Source organism: Nyctibius grandis, chromosome 16 (assembly GCF_013368605.1).
Source record: "Nyctibius grandis isolate bNycGra1 chromosome 16, bNycGra1.pri, whole genome shotgun sequence".
Classification (NCBI taxonomy): domain Eukaryota; kingdom Metazoa; phylum Chordata; class Aves; order Nyctibiiformes; family Nyctibiidae; genus Nyctibius; species Nyctibius grandis.
In genome coordinates, this window is record NC_090673.1 from 5,051,087 (window position 1) to 5,070,879 (window position 19,793).

The 19,793-nt window shown below is 49.4% G+C and overlaps 1 protein-coding gene across 9 annotated transcripts in view; it reads right to left on the bottom strand.

The window, feature by feature from the left end:
• PRRC2B (proline rich coiled-coil 2B) overlaps positions 1-11,464 on the bottom strand; it is a 49,415-nt gene extending 37,951 nt beyond the window's left edge. For 6 of the 9 annotated variants that reach the window (XM_068413623.1, XM_068413633.1, XM_068413632.1 and 3 more), the window contains exon 1: positions 11,276-11,464. The gene's annotated coding sequence lies outside the window, so the exon portion shown is untranslated. Of the gene's footprint in view, positions 1-10,458; positions 10,476-11,275 lie in introns of those variants that run through there. The other 3 variants (XM_068413624.1, XM_068413622.1, XM_068413626.1) reach the window with 2 other exon arrangements.
• Positions 11,465-19,793: the final 8,329 nt, after the last annotated feature.

The window sequence follows — 19,793 nt, forward strand, 5'->3', positions numbered from 1 at the left end:
AGAAAAACTACCACATCAGGTTCAGGAGTTAGCCAGTTAACAGAAAATCCCCAAGTTCCTGAAAGTCAGCATGCAAACAGCACACGGGGTAACGCTGCCAAAGAGAAACCCTGACAACCAGTTATGTAACTGGGCCTCAGCTGCCTCTTGATTACATCTTATATCATTAAAAGGATGCAGGAGGAATAAACAACCACTTCAGAGCAGAGGAGCTGGGGACATGTCAGGATAAAGCCCCTTGTCAAACTTTCTGGGACAGCCAAAACTGCTGTCTGGATAAGTGAAATTTACTTTGAACTCCTTCAACATTTTGAAGCTGAAAAGGTGAAACACAGCTTTGTGTGTGTGTTACGTGTGTGCTCCAAAGGGGAAAACAAGCCCATGGAGAGGTGAGCCCATTTCCATACCATCACTGTGCAAAGCGGTTGCAGAGGTGCTGAGCCCGCTCAGAGCCATCCCGCAGGCAGGACCTTGGTGCCTGTCCCTCCCGACAGCAGCCAGCTGCAGACGCGAGCTAGTCCACGGGTGTATTGGCCAGGGGATCACTCGGCACCCAGGTCACCCACAGCACTTCAAAAAGGCCACAGAGCCTCCCAAGGCTGTTATGACACTGGACTATTTTCCCACGTCAAGCACGGAATCCAGGCAGGGATCATCACGGCCTTCCAGTTTTGCAGAGCGAAGCCATTTCTGGTAAAAGTCAAGCTCATTAAGAACTGAACTGCCAGCCTGCACGCTTATTTTTAGGAGACCTAACCAGCAGGCACGTGCTGATGCTGACAACAGAAAACTGACAGTCTCAGCAAAGCCTCTAACCTGTGCTCAGGTTCCCCATGTCTGATAGCTGACCCCGAAGAAAGCATCATCCCCTGTTACAGAGAAATCAAAAAAATCAACCACCAGCATTTCTGCAAGGCTTCCCTCTGGGTTTATAGAGGTCTTTGGGGGAAGGTTCGCTATCAGTTCTAGCATGGAGCTTAGCTCTTCCCATTCTCGGGACCAGCAAGGTCTCCTGTAACATCCAGGGACAGCACCAGAGCGCAAAATGCTGAGTGTCTGGGAATAATCAGAAAATACTGCAGTATGACCAGTTACATTGCAGGCCCTAGGGTACAAATAACTGCGCCAGAATCACTTCCTTCACATGGTCCTCAGGTCCACATCGTGTTGCCCTGGATTTCATGGGCGGGTATGACCCTGCCTAACTGCCTTTTAAAGGCGTATGTTCAAATTCAGAGAGAGCAACAGTGACATTTTACGTGCCAGAGCATTCAAGTCTTGGAGCTACAGTAGGGATCTAGTGAGCACAGGGAGCCTGTCCTGCAAAAAGAGCCATGTGAAAACCTTGAGTTACTGGCACTGGTAGCAACTGGAAACCTCAGAGCTGAAAATACAGCCAAAGGGAGAGACTCCTGACAAACGGGATTGTCTGCAAAGCTCTGCGTAAATCTATGTATGAAGAAGGCTGGGCTGCTGGTGTTTTATTCACAAGACTTCAACGGACCTTGAATACCTGGAAGTTAGCCAGCCTTAACTGAGCAGGGCAAACAGATTTATGAAAGGTAACACACACTCTGGAAGGAATCACTTCAGCTACTTGCACACCACTGAGTTATATTACTCAGGCAAAGGACCTGAGACCACTGCAGACCTTCACTCCTCACTCACTTCACAGCAGCAGTCACAAGCACAAATCAAAGCAACAGGATGGAAATCAACAGTGAAAAGGCTTTTCTGCAGAAGCAAGAAGATTTTTGACCTGAAATTTCATATAAATTGTTCAGAAACTCACAGGCTGCAAATGTAAAAGAATAGAGAAGAGGTGTTTGGAGTTGATGTTGAACTGAATTCTAGTTCTGAATTCTAGAACTGAATTCTAATGTGGTTTCTAATGTTACTGGTAACATGAAACCTTTTAAAAAACATAGTATAGTTTTACAGAAGATTAATGATGTTCACTCTTTAAATACACACAAAAAATTTTGCTGGTACTTCTCATAGCTAAACATTTATCTGTCAACAGGGAGATACCACTACTTCTGCTGGAACACATCCCACCAAGAATCACCTATTTGTGAAATGGTCGCCACCTGCCTCAGCGATGAAAGACACCAGTGGCTGCCGTTGGAAGAGCTTTGGTCCAACAGTGTGACCAGCTGCCCTAGGGGCTTGGTGCCAGGTGCACTTATACCCTGTAGAAGCCCTGTTTGGGCCAGGCAGAGATCACCACCAGCCCAGTGGGGAATGGACCATACGAGCACTCAGTTCCTAGGAGGGACTGCTTACTACGAAGGGGAGCAACAGGAGAGTATCAGCATCCAAGTACAAAGTCAACAGGATCAATGAAGAGCTGTGTAGCAGGCAGAGGCTGTAGCAAGAGTCTAAGTCACAAGAAGCCACTTGCTGTCATTCTGTTGCATTGTTTCCAAAGGGAGCTGCTAAGATTTGTTGGTACACCTGAAAACCAGCCTGCCGAGATCCTGAATGTGGCACCAAGTCCTGCCTGACAGGGAGAAGCAAGTCAGCAGTCTGCAGTGCAGAAGATAGATATACCCTGTAGCAAAGACAGCTCCTGATTCACGAGAAGGGACCCTCCTTGCTTAGCTGAACAGGCATATTTGGCAGTACTAGCTCTTTTAATTCTGCACAATTCCAGCTTCTCTCTGTATCTCCCATGAACCTTGATCTCCTTGTAAAAACCGGGAATGGGAGGCGAGGATCACATCTCCCATGATTTATTGCAGAGGTATGCTGCAAGCTGAGTAATACTGTTGGAGGCTGTCTGCCAGAAGACTTGCCCGCTGGCCAGCCCCATCAGCAGGCCTCTCTAAGCCAAGCCACCCCGGATTTGAGACATGCAGCAGGACCATGAAGAGGAGAGGCAGAGTCTTCTGGACAGCATGTCTATCATTAACTCTGTGGTGTGGAGCTGTACAGAGGCAGAGATAAAACATGACAACAGCGAGGGGACAGAAAGGGCATGTCATGTAAGATGACCTGACCTCATTTTCTCAGCTCTGTCTTCACCAGGCTCACCTGCTGCCCTCTCTTATAAGTGTACCAACAGTTTGGGAATGACAACTACTGTTACTGAACCACTGCACAGTCCTAGAGAAAACAGATCTCCACAATCTCAGGTTTGGCCTGTGAAATACAGAAGCCTCATCTCTCTGATAAACAGCTTCCCCAGTGCTGGGAAGGCAGGCAGCAGAGAAAGGCAGCCAGAAAGGGGGGGATTTGTAATTTACTGTAAAACAGATAAAGCAGACTGGAGCCTGGAGAAGAGGTCAACTGCAGTTACACAAAAACACTAGCAAGTTTTGTGGTCCCTTCTGTAAGGGCTGGACAGACAATACCACACCTTGAAAAGGAGCCCTGACCTCCAGTAGTTGAGGACGCATACAAAGATAAGAAATGCTTCATCCTGAGGATGCAAGACTGTGGCATGGAGCAAAAAAAAAAAACCCAGAGTCCAGCCAGTTGGTCCACAGCTCACAGAAAGTACCTAGGAGATCCTGTGCTCGTGAAACTCCCCCTCCTTTTCAAGCAGCAGAAAACCCAAGGTGTGCAGTATATTCTTTTCTTGAAAGGAGTGTCTGCCTACAGCAGCCCTCCAGAGAAACAGAGCCCGTTTTCTGCCCCATCGTGCTGTAAAGAAGGAACTGACCCCTTGGTGCCAGCTTATCAGGAAGGAATAACTATCTCTAACCCAAGAGGAAGCGCTGGAGGGTTTTCATACCCCTCAGAATCAGGAATTGATTACTGCAGGGAAGCAGCAAGATATCCTACAAAGTACCAGCTACCAACATCACACTCGTTGCCCTCTCATCCAGGCCATAAAGGTGTTAAATGAGACAAGCCCCAGCACAAACTGACTCTTGATGCCCCTATCTATAAACCTCACCAGGCTCAGAAATCGAGACTTCCTGTAGGCACTTCTGCAGCAAGACACAATAGAAATAAAGGAGCGTATTTCTTTGCTGTTTCACGTTTCAGAGGCAAAACCCACAGAGTACAGAGCAGCTCGTGTTCAGCAGGAACCACCTGTGGCTTCAACAAATCCAGAACTCAACCTCTCCAGTACAAAAGGAACGGGAAGTGACCCAGCGATCTCCATGAGCTGCCTGCACAAAGGAAGGTTCATATTCAAATACAAATCTTTACCATTAAGAGTTGTACTTGCGCTCTGGCTCCTCCACAACCAAGGCCCAGAGCTGAAGCACACTACCTGCAGCCTCCAGAGTGATTCTGCCTTCCACTTTGCCCTGCTCAGGTTCTTCTGAGCTGAGTGTCTGGGGAGAATACACAGATACAACATCCTGCTCCCTCAACACCAAAGCAAGAAGGCTGATCATGAGCAAGCAATTTAAATCTAAATACAAAAGAAATCCCTGTCATAATGCTCTGTTGACAAAACCTGTTCAGAAAGCTCCTGGCAGCATTCAACTGAACTGTAAGGTAAACTGGGCATTTAGGTATCTGAGCAACAACAACAGACTGCAAATAGCTGGTAGGGATCTCCAGATGGGTAACAGGGCCCGTACTATCAGTCCTATTTTACAGGCTGCGTAACCAAGACAGAGAAACACCAGCGCTGCCAGCCCCAGAACCCAAATGTAAGCCCCCAAGTCGTCAGACATAACTCACCCTGGGGAGCCCTACACAGGCAGGGCAAGGACCAGTGGAAGGACCACGACTGACTGCTGCCAGAGAACAGATGCATCCTGAGGCGTGACCACAGAAACTCTTCCAGTGAAGTCACAAATATTTCACAAATCCTTTACCTGGTCCCAAGCTCAGCAACTTACTCCATCTCTCAGCAGTGAACATAGGTTTTATAGCAAACAAGCACAGAGGAAATCAGAGATATCACAGCTCCAAGAGATGAAATCAGAGCAAAGCTGGCAGTCTTCAGGGTTAACAGTTCTTTTCTCAGGAACAGATGCAGCTCTTTCCAACACAAACGCCATCAGCTGTTGAGTAACCAGCTCTGTTTTCTCTGCAGTGTCAGGAAGGATCACACTGGAATGGGGAGGAGGGTGTTTACCTTGTGTCTCACTAGCAGATCTGGGCTTTGCTAACACCTCTCCATGCTCTCAAGCTGTCTGCTGACTTCAGGGCCTCAGCTCCCATTCAGGTTATGCACAAAAGGTTATCTTTATGAAGAGAAAGACTACAGATAAAACCCAATGATATTAATCAGCAGGCAGTAAATGCCAATCCCCCACTGCACACACAAGGGAGAGGTTCCTGTACACCCCTGCTGAGCAGATCCCTCAAGTCCTGTTGCTCCCCAAGGCGCTGGCGGGAGCTCCTCCGGTAGGCTCCTTTACAGCCAAACAGTCCAGCACGCACACACACGCTGCAGGGTACAGAGCTGCCCGAGCAAGAGCTGAATAGATCTTGCTCTATCAGATTCCTCCAATTTCCCACAGCCATCAAGATTGATACAGCTGGTTCAAACCATTAAGATTACAAGCAGTTCAGATAAGCCTGCAGTTCATAAACGCTGCAGATCCTGAAGCTTCCAAGGAAGTTTTCCCTCCAGGTTCCCCAATTCTAACAACACTAGGGCAATGCAGCATTTCACAGCAACCCTTCTTACAGGAAGGCTATTCATAGGAGCCATTTGCACTACAGATGAATGCCAGGGATGCCAACAGGAATCTGATGGCAAAAGGACACAGGTACAAAGTGGTAAGAAACTGCAACATTACACGCGGTGTGGTTCAGTACTCTGAAGAAAAGAGCTTTAGATATCTTTAGGTAGCTTTATATTTTCTGGACAGCTAAGCAACTCAGACTACAGACAGGACATCTGGACTACGCCGAGCTCGACAGGAAGTGAAAACAGTTCACAGATGCTTTAATTTACATAGATATTTGCAGTGCCTAACCCACAAGGTGTGTAAGCATCATCACTTCCATTTTCCAGATAGGAAAATGACACTGCAGAACTCCGCAGCTATGTTGAGTGGCAGAGCAAGAAACAGACCCTTCATCTCCCACATTCTGGGGCTGGAAACCACCCTCTGAATCACAGTGCCTTCCTCATGCTGTGGGGCCAGGAGCAGCATGAAGCCTTGCTCCAGAAGAGTTCTGGAGGAGCAGGTCTGCATGTCAGGATGAGGAATGCTGCGAACACCTCCTAAATGAACCACCCCATACACTGCTTTCACTGCAACAGGATCACAGGCATCACCAAAGGCAACATTTTGCTCAGACACAGAACACTAACACCGTAATGATGCTCAGATCTATTGAATCCACTCCTAAATGACGATTCGTGAAGGTTCAATTGCTAGGTGGGAGCTTGATTCTTTGGTTATTTCAGAAAAATATAAAATCATACTTCATACTGTTTCAGCCATGAAAAAGCATTTCTCGAGCATGTCCCTACTCCCCTGCCTGCTTCACAGCCCACTCCAAACTCTGAACAAGAGCACTCAAGGGTTTTGTACAGGTTCCCAACCCACATACAGGTAAGAAGAGCTGAAGAACCTACCCCACAGCAGAACTCTTCCAAAAAAAGGCACTACATTCCCACACAAGAAGTGCCTGTGGGAGGCAGAGTCCCAGTGCAAGCTCTTCAAACCTGTCCCTATTCATTCCTTGTAGCACCATCACTACAATTCCTGTCCAAAATGTCTCAATGGCTACCCAGGAAGGATTCCTCCACAAGCCTCTTCCAACAGGCTGCAAACTCTGCAAATACTATATAGTTTACTCCTCTTAAGTGCTACTCACCTGAAATTCACCTCTATTGAGGATGCTCCCAACAGCTAACTGAAGCCCTGTGAACATTTGAAGTACTACAGTCCAACAGAGCAGACCTCTTGGTCAGATCCTAGGGTGCTGTTAGCAAGTCCTGGCTTTCCTCCTGGTATTTTTCCTGTATTTCTTCGCAGTTAAGCCTGGCTCACCTTCATCTCCTCTTTCACTTCTGCATGTTTCAAATCTGGCCATTAACTCTTCCCTTTCACTCAAGGTATGATTGTCTTCAACAGTCCTCCACAAATTAATACCTGTAGTCTCTCAAAGATATAACAGTGAGCTCTCTCGCCTCTTCCAGTTTACCAGCACTTTCCTGAAAATGTGTTAGAACCAAAATACAGATACGGTATTTTGGCTGTAAGTACAATGACGCCCCGCAGAACTGCACATACACCTTCCAACCCCTCAAAACCACCTTCTGTCCTCACAGACCCCACAGCACTGCAAGTGAAGCAGCTTCACAACGAACCAATGCCACAGGTAAATACAGAACCCAGGGCTACTAGACCAGCCTCCAGTCCACTACAATTATGGTCCCAATGCTCCCTGACCAAAACCAAACAAAAAAAGAGATCAGGATTTACAGCTATACGCTATACACATCCGAACAGGTTTCCTGCAAAATAACTGCTCATAAGCTCAAACTTCTCAGTTATTTCTGTGCAGGAAACACACGCGCACACAGAGAACATGCTGAATACTAGAATAAGTTACAAAGTAAAAATGAGCCCAAGCTACACTTCAGTGAGGCGTAACATTAAAATACAATCTCCTGCTTTAGTCCTATTTTTCCCTCCTGTGGGAAAGAACAACTCTTTAACCAAACCAGATGGGTTTTGCACATATCTGCAAAACCCCCTTCAGAAGGTGCTTCCCAGGAGCACACTGTCGTGACTTTCGTAACAAAGTCACTTAATTTCAGCAGCTAGAAAAAGATGTTCTGCGAATGAGAGAGCGCTGCACCTCCCCAGCCTGTACCTGTTCACTGCGCTTTCACCTCATAGTCTGATACCTGACAGACTCACAGTTGTCTTTCTTCTGTTCCAAATGACAAACTGGTGATAAGGAGCTGTGAAATTATCGACCTATTAGGAGAATGAGTCAGTGCCACATGAAAAACAAAACCCACTTACAAGGCATGATTAGCTGAAGAGCAAGGCCTGATACTGAGACAACACACTCATTGCCAAGTTGCAGAATAAATGAGGAATCTAGTAAAGAGGAGCAGGGCTGACCAGACAGGTCCAGCCCTTGTAATAAACCCTCTCCCTCCCCTAAAGTTACCATCCTGTATTCAGCAAGTTTCCCCTGTTCATATTGCTTCTATTTCTACAACAAGAAAATATACAAGTGGAAATGCCACTATAGCAAAATCTCTTTGTACAGACTATCATCATAAAAGAAAAAATAAAATGGCTTACTATTATCTTCAGTGCAGCAGCACTTAAGAAAGTTAGCCCAGCTCACCCTTAAATACTTTCATTACTCAGTAAGTACAATGAAAGCCTTGAGCAACCAACACATTTGAGTCTTAAACATGCAGGTAATTCTGTAATGGATCATCTAATATGCTCTGTACTGTACAGCTCAGGCAGACTGGAAGCTCTACCAAGCATGCCAAAACCATGGTCCTGGTTTCTCCCAGTTACACCTCAGACCCAATACCCTGCAGGAGGAGGAGGATGCGGTACAGGAACAGGGTGCAATGCAACAGCATCAGTGCCACACGCACGAGGACTGAGGGCTGTTTGTCTTCACACCATCACTCAGATACCACGGCACGCTGCGTCAGGCACAAGACATACAGACTCTAATGCCACCCCTACTTTTGGAAGGAGGTTGTTCAAGTAAATTAGCCTTTGAAGTTAGGTTTTACACAAAGCTTTAATAAAAGGCTTTATTAAAATGTCACTATAAAGTCAAATCACTTTAATAAAAATTCTTTAGGAACATTACTCATATTTATTAAAAATAAAATAGCTTTATACCCTGCATCTCCTTTCCAGCATTTGTATGGACTACTTATTTTCTAGCTTCAGCCAGTTGGCTGAGTTTCACTTTTAAGCTCTCATGCACACACAGAAAAAGAAGCCCACAGTTCATCAAAAAAATGCACTGCAAGACCAAATAAAAATTCTCTGAATTTAGGAAAAACAAGGCACCAAGGCACCATATAATGACAACTTCGGACATCTACATAAAGCCGTGTTTTTACTACTTTTTTTTTTTTTAAAAAAAAAGAAACGTATCTGCTCAAGACATACAGAAATATATTTTCTTATCAGTAAAGACTGCTGAAAGCATCCTAAAATGTGTGACATCTAGTCTACTCAAGCCATGCAGAAAAGCAAATAAAAAAAAAAGGCATCAACTTATATTCAATGTACATATCAAATTAAGCACAAAATGAAAATACAGCTAACAGCAGATATACTCATACTGGCTTCAGGAAACATGTAATTCAAAAAAACCCCACAAACAAACCAGCAATCCCAAACAGTATTTGTGATTTGTCCGAGTATGATTTTTAATCTGAACTTTTTAACTGCAACAGGAAAACTAGCAGACCGTTTCAAAGAGGTCATATGGGAGAGGTCTTGTTTATCATACCCCAAAAATAGACTCTGCTAACTAGGAAGAACTCTTAGGCCACAGTCCTGAAAGAAGTAGCATAGCCTGTGATGAACCCACAAAGATCTCGGGGACCCCAGATGCGCTCCCGATAAAACCCAGGCCCATTTACAATTCTTCATTTGGAGTGAAAAATGCAGGTAGCTATTTCAACTTTTCAGACAGAAATCATCCCGAAACCATCACTTTCCCTCCTCTCTTCAAATTCCACTTCCAGAATATGGTCTCAGCCTCCCTCCTCCCTACCTCTTCCAGGTGACTTTACTCCCCAGTCCCTGGCCCAGAGCACTAGTGTTTAGGACACTGGGGTTTAACTACCCAAGTGCCAACCAAATGTGGAAAAGGCAGGTCCGAAAGTAACATCCTTGCCAGTTTACATCAGAGAAATCTACTGGTCAGGAGCCAATTCTCCAAACTTGGGCTCTCCGAGGCAGGGACCAGCTATTTACACACCATGAAAGGGCCCCTTCCAGTGGAGGCCCCATGTGCATCTGCAAGACAAGGCTTAACACAAACAAAACTTCCACTATAAACCTTGATTCAGTCCCGGAAGGGGCAGGATGCCTTCCCCCTAAGCAGACTACAGTGGGTGATGCAGACACTGCAACGTGATTATATACTTAACACCTGTTCCTAGAAAGAAACAAAATTACTAAAGTCCTAAACATTTATGTTTACCATACCTTATCACCCCAAACACCAGTAACATCAATATACAAATATTTGATGAGTTGATACTCGAAATACTCTGCACGTTCAGAAGACAGAAACAAAACAACTTTCCTAACAAAACCCACAAGTCCCAGCTCATTCAAACCCCTTTCCCCAGCTCTGACTTTGGGGGTCGGGGGGTTTTCACAACCACCTTAACGAAAAAACCCTCCTAGTTCACAACCAACACTACTAAACAAACCACCCCCCCGGTGAAGATCCACAGCACACGTGTCCCGGGACCCGCGTTAGGGTTTCCCCAGCCTGCAGCACATCTGCTCCCACACACAGATGAAAAACTCATTCCTAAACAAACAAAAAAAATAATCTTTTCAAACCTACCTAACAAGCTCGCCCAGCACCAAAGCGCACAAACTCCATCCTCGCTGCCCCTCGCTCCGCAGCTGCCCCGCACACCCCCCGCCCCACGCCGCATTTCAGCTTTCGGCCTCAGCAACCCCTTTGTAGGCTCCCGCACAATAACAAACCGACCGAGCCTTCTGGATGCCACCCCCCCCCCTCCTTGTTTTGCTGAGACACACACACACGGCGCGACAAAAATATCTTTGTGTCACACTCCAGACGACGAAGAAAAACAACCTGCCTTTGCGGCGGGGAGCCCCCCCCCAACACCCCGCTTTCCCTCGCCCCCAGCCCGGGCTGCACCCCGCCGGGGAGCGGGGCGGGGGTGGCTCCGGCCCCGCCGCACACAGGGACACCCGCCCTGCAGGCCTCCCGCGGGCCGGGGGCGGGAGCCCGGACAACGGGCCCCAAACCCAGGCGGCCCCCGCCAGGCCCCCCGGGCCTCATCACGGCCCTCAGAGGGGACGGGGCCGGCGGACGGCCCGGCCAGGCCCCGCCGCTGCCCCCAGCGCCTCCATCCCCGCGAGGGGGGGTCGCACAATAAACACTGGCGGCTACAACAGCCCGAGGTGGGAGGGTCGCCCCCGTCCCCAGCCGTCCCGGCCCCCCACCGCCAGGCCCCGGCCCGGGGGACCCGCTCGGGCTGCGCCGCTGCCTCCTCCCCCGCGCCAGGCCAGACCGGGAGGCCGCGCGGTGCCGCAGCCACAGGCAGCCGCTGTCTCCGGCTCCATTTTAGGGCTGCCTCATCCCACCTTCCCTCTCCCTCCCCTTCCTCCTCCCCCCGGGCCCCACTCACCGCCCCAAATATCCGCGGCTGCCGCCGCCGCCGGCCCCCGATACCCACCTGTGGTGGTGGCGGGGAGCCGGGAGTGCCTGGGGAGCCAGGTGCGGAGGAGCGATGAGCTCGGGGCGCGGCGGATGGCGGCGGATTGCGCGGCGGCGGGGCGATACGGGCTCTCGCTGCCGCTCCCTCCTCCTCCTCCTCCCCCGGCCCAGCCTGTCAATCCCGCGCAGGAGGGCGCCGCGCACCGCCCTCCGCACAGCGCCCCCTGCAGGGCCCCGCCGGCGCCGCAGGGGCGGCCCAAGATGGAGGCGGGGGGATGCTGAGGGAGCGAGGGCAGGCGAAAGGGGCAGAGCCGCGGCCATGGCGGCTGTCTCCGGCCCCAGCTCCACTCTCCCCACTTCACAGGCCCGGAGCAGGCGCCTGGCCAGCCCCGAGGGCCGTGAGGGAGATCTTCCCTCAGAGCCCCCAGGGCGGCTGAGGGAGCTGGGCCTGGCGGGGCGCCCGGCCCCTCACGAAGGCAGCAGGAGGGAGGGGGGGCAGTGAAGGCACCAAACACACCCCGACTCCTGTCGCCCCGTGAGGCGCCACGCTTGGGCCCCGCCGCGCTGAAAGAGACCCCAAGCTCATCGCTGTAGGGTTCAGGCCCCTACAGCTGCCCCAGCTTGAATCCCCCACGCTGAGGGGGGGCACCTCCATGGGGGTACAGGAGGCTTTTCCCTCCTTGCTGTGGTGACCCCAGTTAGGGCAGCGGGGAGACGATGGGGCTGGGGGGACTTCTGTCCCACAGGAGTGGGGCCAGCAAATATCAGTGAAGGCTTCCTGGTGCTCCTGCCTGGTTTCACAGGCAGCGGGTTCAAAGGCAACCTGGAAGAGCTGCCCCTTGGAAGGACTTCAGTCCAGAAATACCTTTTAATTTGTTCTTTTCCTTAATGATGATGGAAATGAATGCAGCAGAGCAAGGCAGTCACTCCCGTCACAAAAATCTCTACCAAGCCATAAAACACAAGTAGCCTCACGAGGCAAACACATCAGGCCAAAAAGAGCTTCAGGTCAACACGATGCGAGCAGCGTTCCTGGCAAGAAATTGGCGGTAAAGATATTGTTGTAGGAGTTGCTGTGAAGCACCGTTCCTCTGCCCAGGGAATCTTTTATAGCTTGGGAGATGTGATCTTCTCACACACAAGGACAGACCGTTCTCTCTTTAATTCTCCTTCCCTGTCCTGTAAGAAACACACATGGGTATCCATCAGTGTGACATTTTGCAATGACAGACCAGACTGCAGGTACATGTGCATTTATTTCATAGGGATTGTCCAGCAGTTTGTAAAAATGGCACACATATATATATGTGTGTAATATATATGTGGGACAAGCACCTGGGCATTTGCTGGCCTCTTGCAAGTGCACTCAAGCTTATTCACGGTCACCAGTCATGTGCTGTCGTCCTGCATGTCCTTGCCCATAAAGGGAAGGTGGCTGCAGAGGGGTTTCGCAGCACCCTTCCTTGGTGCAGGCAATGCCTCAGGAAGAACAGTCCCCACCTCTCCCCAGGTTACAGGAACAGTGTGAGGCCTGGCACCTGGATCGCTGCTCAAGAGAGATGTCTGATCACAAACAGTCATCAAGAGTAATGCAGAGGGAGGAAAGGCATGAACAGCTTTCTGGACCATATGTGATGTTCCTACAGCTGATCTGCACTGCTATCGGAGTTGCCAGGCACTGAGCTACCAAGAGAAACACCAGCACCGCTGAAAACCATCATCTGTTTGTCAGATCCCCTCCTTTTCTGGATATCAAAGTATTACGCTCTACTCCTGCCCCCTTGGTGCCTCATCTCATCTTTCCTGCATCATGTTTTTCTGTCTAGAGACAGCAGGCCAATGCCTTCCACCTCTCTCCTTATAGGCACTCCCATGGCAGAGCCCACCCTCCCTCCTGATGCTAGCCAACTCCCACTCACACCAACTCACCAGGCAGCCAGGGCATTAGTCTGGTGTGTTTAGTTTTTCTTTCTCCATTGATCAGACAAGAACACACATGCACACACACACACATACAAATATCTCTTCTAACTTTCTTCCTGCCTGTACAAACCTCACTGTCCTCCATGAGAGAAGCTATACCTCAGCCAGGTTTCCAAAGAGGGCCTCTGATCTGGGCTCCTGCTTTTCGCGTTCAGCCACCCTACTCTGCAGCACCATGCTGTTTCACAGCCCATGTCAGCTGAGGAGGAAGAGGAGAGTGAACCATCTTGTACTATATGCTGTTGATACACAATAACAACAAGCACCCAAAGGCATGAACGTTGCTTTTCAGGAGATTGAGCAGTGTGGGATCCCCTCACTTTCAATGACTCACGCAGCCACCTACAGCCCAAACCATCAGCAGGTGACTCAGGCAGGCTTGTCCAGGTCAGCAATATGCACACCTGCTGCTGTAATAAGCAGTTCTCTGAAGGTCTCTTGTGCATCTCCAAGGCAACAATCCAAGGCCAAGGGCATAGATGCACCAATTAAAGAAAAAACTAATGCAACCTGTTGTGGTGATCAAAAGGCCAAAGTAAACAAATGAAAGACAATTCTACATTCATTACCAGGTGTGTACACTGCAGCCCCCAAAACTCGTGGCTTTTCCACCTGTGCCCAGCAGTGTGCCGAGATCAACTCTACAGAGCTTTGCAAGTCTCATGGCTCAGGACTGCATTGGGGCTGGGCTTCTCTTCTCTGTTCAGAGCTGGACATGATCCGAATAGTGAAAGGACATAGTCTGTCCCTACCACCAAAGGGAAGAGCGTGGCTCCACTACATCCTGGTCCATGGGGACACCATCAGACCTTGGCAGAAGGTGATGAATTCCTGTGCTGCTCTTCAAAAGACCTGCACCATCTTGCACCTGCCTGTGTATAAACCAAAACAACTGGTATAAGATGAGAGCTGGTGGGATTAGACCCACAACAGACTGTGAGGGAGGAGTGTCGACAGCGAGAAGAGATTTGGGCAGAGACTGATGAACAGGTTTCACTTGAATGAAGTTCAATGTACAGCTCTGGAAGGACTGCTCACCTGCTTTGATTTTTGACCTGTTCCAGAGAGCTGAGCAAATTATCCCCTGAACAAGAGAGTCAAACTCTCTTGCAGCTGGAAGTGTTCTGCTTCCTCTTCCCAGGATTAATTACAAGTGAGAGCAGAAACCCTGCGGTGTGCTTCATCCTTCCACTAATGAAGAATCCTGTCAAATAGAAAGTAGCCATTGCAGAGGGCTTACAGCCCTAGTATAGAATTTGCATCTACAGAAATGCCTTGTGGTCTAAGGTTTCCTAGAAATAATATAATTACTGTTAGATTCATCAGCTTCCACAAAAATTTGCTCTGAATCTATAAACCTCTGACTATGGCTTGCATCACACAGGGTGATATACAGCAGAGCAAGCTGAAGGCTAAATGCTCTCGTGCCATTTTGGTATCCGTTTGCTCAGCTGTAAATGTCAGGCTGCAGCACAAGACAGGGCCTTGCTGTCCTTGGGGTCATTCACAAAACTCCACAATCCCTTTGGAAAAAGCAAAGCGATCCTGCGCTGTTCCCCATCCAAAGGCCACTCAGCACACACAAGGTACACATTTACCTGACCGGGTCAGGTCACGGTCCTTCTTGTTTTCCATCTATCTCAGCGGCCAACATCAGCCACTGCAGAAGAAACACAGTGGACAGTTGTGGAGTAACCTGTCCACGGGAGAATATGCTTTCTAATCCCATAAGGTAGCAGCTGGTTTATGCCCTGAAGCATGAAAATCCATTTCAAATTCAGTTCTGTCTAAATCGAGAATGCCTTATGCCTGCACTGACTTCATTAGCTCATCTGAGACAGCTACAGGGAAATTCAAGCCTGCAACTAAGTGAACAGGGCCTTAGGACCCAAACCCAGTCAGGAAGAGTTGAGCTGTCATATATGAGAGGTGGGAAAGAAGACAGGAGTAGCTCTGGTGGTTCTCTGTAATCCCGTGTATGATGCTGTGTTATGCAAATATAAGGAAATGCTTTGAAAGCTAGACCTCAAACAGAACAAAGGGACATTGGATCTCAAATATAAAAGGTTTATTTTTTCTCCCTCTTATTTAAGACCTAATATCAATAGAGATGTTTTCACAAAATTGTTTTTGAGAAGAATAAAGAAGTGTTCTGATGAGAGGGGGAGCTGGTGCCTCTCACCTCTCTAAGCTGAAATAGAGTATGAACTACTGGGAATGGGAAAAGAGTACGAAAACTCAGGAATCTTGGCCTTTACTCCAAACTGGGTTAAATGTGATCAGGGAAAGCAAAGACTGGCAACACTACGCTCACTCTAACTCACACTGATTCATGGCATGGTCCCCCCCTCTGTGCATCTGCTTTAAGTATCTGGTGTCATGCAATGCAATTATGACAGCTCTGCTTTCGGAGGCAGTTTGTAGAGTTTCTCAGGTTTTTTTCCCCCAGCATTTGTTGAATGGCTGACCAGTTCTCAGGGTATCAAATCCATCTCTGGCCTTGAGATTGCTGAACCATTATATGTACAAAGATTTACTTTACAAGTGAGTGTGAAAAAACGTGCTTTAGTTAAGATGATCCCATTCTCACTCTTCACCAAATCTATCTCACCATCGAGGCAGGACAAACCCACAGACTCCAGTTCCTTCCTACTACAGAGGAGACAGGGTGCCCCCAGCTGTGGTCTTATTTGCTATTCGCCCCCCCTGCCCCCCTAATTTCCCAGATGAGAGCAGATTCAAGTAGTTCTTACTCCATGTAGCTGCTGGATCAGGTAGAGGCTGTTCTTTAATCTTTTGTGGCCCATGGGAGTCACAGGCTCTGTATAAAAACAAGATGCTATTGAAGCATTTCTGTTTGCCAGACTATTGTTTGTCCTTTTAAAGCCTGCAGACCCATGCCATTCTTGGTGAGCAAATGCTGGCTGCCTGAAGGACAAACCAAAATGACTATTTAAGGCACTAAAAAAGGAAATCATTTAAAACAGAGCTGATTAAAAGGAAGAAACTATTCTTCCAATGAGAAGTGAATTGCTTTCAGCTGGCTTTAGCACTGAGCTTTGCCTGCAATGAGAACCAAATACCAGTTGCCTGATACTGCAAGTATTTTGGAGGCACTTCATCAGCCTCCTATGAGTAGCTGCAAAACAAAACTACTGCTTCTGCTCATCCTGCCTTGGTGATTTTTCCTTTGACTGTGCTGCTCAGAAGCCAACAAGGCTGTTCTTAGGGCAGCTTTTAAAGCCCGAACTTTTTCTTACTACATCCACTCAGAAGACCTCACACAGCCTTGGTTGCCCAAATAGCAAGAGGTTCAAGAAAAATTCAAGCAGCACCATGCATCTTTCTCACAGCATGACAGTTTATGTTCTTCAGAAGACTCCAAAGATTGTTGGTGACACACTGTGTTTTCAGCACACTCAGAAAAGAGGAGAAAACAGGGAGATGGAGGTGCAAGTACTAAAGTTTTGCCAGGCAAAGGCCTGTTTTTTCAATGCAACACTTGCTCCCAGAACACACAGAAAAACACTGCTAGGAGCATCTGCTCTTGTAGTTAGCACCTTTGTTTGCTCTGTCAAAGCCCCCTTTTTCAAAGGGGTTAGGAAAAAAAACCCAAGACAAATCAGGGAATCCAGTTATTTGACATAGGGTCCTAGAAGACATATTTCAAAACACAAGGAATATTTCTGAGAAGGGCAACGCATGCCTGCGTTAAATCAACCTGTCTGACTTTTATGACAATTCATAGGCAGACCACTGGATTACGCAAATCTGTATCAGTCTTATTTCGCTCTAAATCTGAAGATCAGCAATTGTCCCGAGCAACACTAGAGCCAAATCTCTGCAGAGCTGATCCAGATATTTTAGCAACAAATTCCACTCTCGTTTGAAAACACCATTTCATTCACTCGCATCTGTCCAGTCATGAAAACCACAGCCTACATTGGGGACAAACTCAGCCAAACATTTGAGGCTAGAGTCAGCCATAAGACCTGCCCCAACAAAGAGGGGGAAACCTCCCCAAAATGGAAAACAAGGACAGGCAAATCCGTACTTTCCCCAAATTTATTGAGGGAGTTTTAAGGTACTTAAAAGCAATTGATTTTGCAATGCCTAATATTCAGTCCAGATTTAAACTAACACATAATTTTGTTTCCTACCTTGAAAGCCTTGTAATAACCAGAGAGTGGCAGGAATGTAAGTTCACGGACATGTTTGGGTTCATGGTTCCCACCTTCATTCACAACCATCTGATTCTTCCGCTCCATGTGTTGCGAGACAGCTGTTGTTTCACAGTTCAAAAATATCTCGCTTCACCCCGCCAAAGGGAACTATCAGCTGCTTCTGAATGTGATGAAGCTGATGAGAAGGAGTGATTTTGGTAGAGCTGCAACCCCTGCTGTAAGCAAGCAGGCTCTGGCTGTCCCTGACAAGCATGGTTTTGGTCTGTGATGGGATGATCGCAGCCCGGCCAGTGTGTGAATCCTGCACATGAATGGCAGCTTGTGATTAACAGGGGCTGCAGGATTCACTTCCAGAGCCCCCAAGCAAACGGGGGGAACATCTCCAGAGTTGCAGCTTTCCCTTTTTCTTGGAGAATTTATGCAATAACGTTGCGCTTTAGCGGGCGTTTTTTCTCATGGCTGGATTTGTCCCTTCTGTCTCATGAGATCACACAAAGTCCCTTTCGAGTTCAGCCTCTTCTTTAATTATTAACACAATTCCTACATATTTCAGTGGGCGCTGAGTATCTCTGTTCAGGAAAACGCAACCTCAGCCCAAGAAGATCCAGCCACCGAAGGCCCTTTGCTCCCCGGGCCCTGCTGGGGAGTCCTTCGGGCACAGCAGCGAGGCGCGGGGTGTAACGTCCCGCGGGGCTTCCCCTCTCCGTGGGGCACAACAGCGCACGGCTCCCCCCGGGACCGACACGGGGTGGGCTGTGACACGGGCACTGCTCCCGGGGGCCGCTCCGGGCCGGGATGGGGATCCCGGGTGACAGCGACATCCCCCTGTGTCCCCACTAGAGGGAGCGGCGAACCCGGGCTGGGAGCGGGCGGGCTGCGGCCGCGTGTGCCCCGCGCCGGGCTGCGGGGCCGGGGGCGGGTCCCCCCGTGCCCGAGGAGCTTCGGAGCTGCATCCCGCTGCGAGCCCCCTCCCCGGCGTCTGTCCTCGGGAGCAAAAGGTCTGTGTTAGGGGGGAACAGCTCCGTTTACCTGCTGCGTGGGGGTGCCACACGTGCCGCCGGTACTCGAGAGGAGGCCGAGGCGTCGAGGAGATGCTGAGCCGCGTGAGCGGGTTTGTGCCCGATGCGGTGGATTGAAACCCTTCACCCACTGCAGGGCCAGGATGTGGGGAGAGGAGGTGGTGGGAAATGGGGGTGGGAAAGCTGGAGGGGATGGGAGAAGAGGGGAGTACCCTGGGAGGGAAATGAGGAAGGAGAAAGGGGTGAAAGAGCAACAGGGAGAGAAGGGAAGGGGCCACACTGATGAAATAAATCTGTGTTGCAGAGAAGTTCCCTTTTCTATCCACATGGCCTCACAACAGAGCACAGCAGGATGGAAACAGCCACATCAACGATGGGGAGCCCAAGTGCCCTGTCTCAGGACGTGAAACAGAGCCAAGGTGCTGGGGCAGCCCAGGGTACAGGTGGGCAAGTTAGTGCTGTCCCCTTTGCTGGCTCTGGTCCCCATCAAGGGCAGGGACAAGTCTGCATGCTGGGCTTAGTGGGAGAGCAAGAGAAAAGGGCCAAGAATGAGGGAGAGGGAGGGGGCTGGAAGGGGAATAAACCATGGATGGAGCTGGCAGGGCTCTGGGAGCTTCCCCAAGGGCTCAGCAGAGCCCCAGCTCTGCCTGTGAGCTGCAGGGCTGGAGAGGACACAGCCTTCTTGGGGGGAGCTTGGGACACTACTCATAGTGCTGGGAGATTTACAATGGGAAGAGCAAAGCCTTGACCTCCCTGTCGGGGTGTTGCAGAGCAGGCTCCCAGGAGGGACGGCTGCAGCATGTGGGGGTCTGGGAGCAGAGAAGGAAGAACCAGAGCAAGAGGGAAGGAAGAAAGAAGAGGAAGGAATCAGTGCTCCAGCTGCAGCCAGGGCTGCTGCAGACCTAAAGGGCAGCTCCCACTCCGCTATTTAAAACCTGCCCAGGGAGTGTTAATGAACCTGGCTAATGAGCACCTGGTAAACACAGCCTGGCTCAGCCTCACACCAAATCACCTTACAGCTTTTCTGAGCCCCTTGGGGCCAGGGTTGTTTGTGTAATGTGGTGGGGAAGTGGGTGTGCTACAGCCCATCTCAGGCAGGAGGAGACCTGGGCACCTCTGGTCTGTGCCCCCCAGGGCTGGCAGTGACCCCCAGTGCTTAGGGACCCCCAGAAGGCTGCCTGCACCCTGTGTGCTCCCCTCGGAACAGCCCAAACCCAGATTGCATCATCGACATGGTTTTGCTGAATGTGCCATTCTTTCTCCCCCAGGTCCCACATGTACCTGGAGGGTCTCCAAGGGACCT